Consider the following 3,846-nt stretch of genomic DNA (forward strand, 5'->3'; position numbering starts at 1 on the left):
TGTGCTGGGTCCTTCGTTGCAAAAGTTACTTTTCGAAAGATGAGGTCTCCAATGCTAAATCTTTTGAGCTTTACCCTCTGGTTGTAGTATTTGGCCATCTTCTGCTAGTACTTGTTCATTCTCTGGGAAGCTTGGTCTCTGACCTCATCCAGGCAATCCAAGTTCAGCTTCAGTTGATCGTCATTACTTTGTTTGTAAAAAAACTCCCTCCTAAGGCTGGTGACTCCTACTTCGATTGGAATGACTGCTTCTATGCCATAGGTTAGGTTGAAAGGCATCTCTCCTGTTGGAGTTCGTGCTGTCGTCCTATAAGCCTATAGAACTCTTAGTAACTCCTCAGGCCATGCTCCCTTTGCCCTCACTAGTCGGACCTTGATGATCTTGAGCAAGGTTCGGTTTGTTACTTCTGTCTGTCCATTGGCTTGAGGATGTCCTAGGGATGAGTATTTGTTCTTGATGCCCAGGCTCGAGCAAAACAACCTAAATCCGTGACAGTCGAACTGATGACTATTGTTTGAGATGATCGTCCTTGGGATCCTGAACCTGCACATAATATTTTTTCATACAAAATTTTGTACCTTTGCCTCCGTGATTGTTGCCAGTGCTTCTGCTTCTACCCATTTCGTATAGTAGTTGATTGCGACGAGTAAGAACCTCACTTGTCTCTTCCCTTGTGGTAGGGTGTAGGGATGGCAATGGGGCGGGACGGGGCTAAAGGATGAGATATTCACCCCCGCCTCGCATGGATTTTTCTTACCCCATCCCCGCCCCGCCCCACATGACGGGGAAAATTTCTTGCCCCATGCCCGCCCCTTAAGGCCCTGCGAAGCTCCACCCTACACCGTAAAACTTTATTTCTTATTAATTTTTCCTACAACTATTACCATTTTTTCAAATAAAATGACATGTTTTAATAATAAAAATATACTTGAAATTATAAATAAATTTATCCTATCAAATCAAACTCATTTTTAGCCAAAATTAAATAATACTATCTAAATCTCTATATTTCATTGGCCTAAAAAACACTAAAACAAATCTCCTTTATACTAAGTAGTGTGCATTATTTAATTCCTCCCATTTTGTGACTATTTCATAGAGAATGGGACAAAATCTCAAACCTGTACCTTATGTTTTTTAATAAAAATACAAAAAACTAAATTAAATTGTATATAATTTTTGTGTGGAGAACGAGAACGATTAGCTAGAGCTAGTACATGATTGATGTCATCATATTTGCAATCAAACCAATAGGGAAACATATTCCTCATCACCTCATTCTCCAAAAATTAAAAAACAAAAACCCAACTTGTAAAATAGATATGGATTTTGACAAGCATAAAGAAGCAATGTTGTTAAGCAGCCAAATGCCCACACAAAATTACAAAAACAATGACACTGACACAAATATTTAGAGCCTCAGACCAGTACCTCATTAAAAAAAAATTATATTATGTTCATGATGAAAATTAAGTTGAGTAAGATGTATGAATCATGAATGAAACCGTAATTCAATAGTATATAAATTTGTTTCTAATAAAGACCAAAAAAAACTTTAAAATTGGTACCTTATTTTCAACTTTGTTAGAGAAAAAAAAGAGGTAGAGCCATGTTAGGTAGAACAAAATAAGCTAATGATATTTTTGTTTAAATAGTAGGATTTTAGGATATGAAAAAATTACAATTTAACCCTTATTAATGTGACGTGGGGCGGGGGGGGGGGGGAGGGGTGGGTCGGGTCTAAAAAGTGTAAACCCATCCCCACCCCGCCCCGTGGTACGGGTCTAAAATCTTGCCCCATCCCCGCCCTACCACCTTTGCGGGGTGGGGAAAACCCGCATGGGGTGAAGCGGGGAGGGGCGGGTCAAGCGGGGCGGGGCAAAATTGTCATCCCTAGACTAGGGTGCCCATAATGTCAATCCCCCATTATGCAAATGGCCAAGGTGAGGAAATAGTCATCATTTTCTCTCCTAGGACTTGTTGGACATTTCCATACCTTTGGCAACGGTCACATCTCTTAATGAATAATGTTGTGTCTTGCTGCATCGAGGGCCAAAAGTAACCTGCCCTCATTATTTTTCTGACGAGGGACTTTGGCTGGGAGTGATCGCCACAAATTCCCCCATGCACCTCTTCCAAGACATACTTGGATTCTTCCTCTTCAATACACCTCAAGTAAGGCTGGCAGAAGCCTCTTTTGTAAAGCTCGTCATTTAGCACCGTGAAACGGGCACCCCGTTTCTGGATCTTCTTTGCTTCCTCAGGATTCGGTGGTGGCTGTCCGTCTTTAAGGTAGGACAGGATAGGGCTCGTCCATCCGGCTCGGGCATGCAGAGAGAAGGTTTGAAATTCTTCGATGCTAGGAGAGTTCTGTTCTTCTAGTCTCCAATCAATTACCTTTGCTTGATCATCTATAGATGCGCTCCGCACCACCTCGTCGGCTTCAGCATTTTGATCTCATGGGATCTGAACAAATTTTGCATGATCAAAGTTGCTCACCAACTGATTAGTCAACTTGAGGTATTTCTGCATTCTTGTCTCCTTTGTCTCAAAATCTCCTTTGACCTGCCCTATGACGAGCTGTGAATCACTCTTTAGCAAAACGTTTTTAGCTCCAAGTGCCCGAGCTATTCTTAGTCCCATCAATATAGCCTCGTACTCTATTTCGTTATTGGTTACAAGGAATCTGAGCTAAACTCCATATTTCAAAACATCCTCTTCAGGAGAGGTGATGACAATGCCTGCTCCTCCTTTCTTTTGGGTGGACAATCCATCTGTATGGATTGTCTAAAGTTCCTCCTAGTTTTCTTGAAGCTCGGGGGCGGTGAATTTCGCTATGAAGTCTGCCAATGCCTGAGCTTTTATGGCTGTTCGGGGGCGATATTCTATATCAAACTGACTGAGCTCAATGACCCATAGTACCATCCGTCAAGCAGCCTCAGGTTTATTCATTGCTTTCTTGATGGGCTGGTTCGTCATTATTATGATCGAGTTAGCTTGGAAATATGGGCGAAGTTTTCTTGAGGCCACTATTTGGGCGAAGGTAATCTTCTCTATCCGTGAGTATCGGGCTTCAACTCCCTGAAAGGCCTGGCTGATGTAGTACATCAGAAGTTATATCCTATTCTCTTCCCTGATCAAGGTCGCGCTGACCGCAGTTGCGGATACTGCCAAGTAATGGCATAAGTCTTCTCCTTCCTTGGAGTGGGGGTTGCTTAAGTAGCGCTTTAACTCCTAAAACGCTATCTCGCGTTCCTCCGTCTAGATAAAAGCTCACTTCAGGGTCTTAAAGAAGGGAAGGCATTTGTCTGTTGCCTTTGAGATAAACCTGTTGAGGGCTGTTACTCTTCTTGTGAGGGATTGTACTTCTTTGACCATCTTTGGAGAGGACATTTCAAGGATAGCTTTCACTTTTTCGGGATTTGCTTCTATTCCCCTTTGTGATACCATGAACCCAAGGAATTTCCCGAAGGAGACCCCAAAGGCACATTTGGACGAGTTTAACTTCATGCTGTACTGTCTGAGTGAGTTGAATTTCTCCTTGAGATCGTCTAGGTAGTCCACTTCTTCTTTGCTTTTGATGAGCATATCATCAACGTACACTTCCACGTTCCTCCCAATCTGCTTGCTAAACATCTGGTTTACCAGTCTTTGGTACGTAGCACCTGTGTTCTTCAAACCAAAGGGCATGACCTTGTAACAATAGAGCCCCTAGCTGGTGATGAAGGCCATCTTTTCCTGATTTTCCTCTACCATCTGTATCTGGTTGTACCCGGAGAAGGCATCTATAAAGGTAAGAAGCTTGTGCCCAGCTATGGAGTCTAAAAGTTGGTCAATTATGGGTAG

At 42.5% G+C, this 3,846-nt stretch overlaps 1 pseudogene; it reads right to left on the bottom strand.

The window, feature by feature from the left end:
• Positions 1 to 1,194: 1,194 nt before the first annotated feature.
• Positions 1,195 to 1,281, bottom strand: LOC126720103 (small nucleolar RNA Z102/R77; annotated as a pseudogene).
• Between the last annotated feature and the right edge of the window lie 2,565 nt (positions 1,282 to 3,846).

Source organism: Quercus robur, chromosome 3 (assembly GCF_932294415.1).
Source record: "Quercus robur chromosome 3, dhQueRobu3.1, whole genome shotgun sequence".
In the NCBI taxonomy this organism is placed as follows: domain Eukaryota; kingdom Viridiplantae; phylum Streptophyta; class Magnoliopsida; order Fagales; family Fagaceae; genus Quercus; species Quercus robur.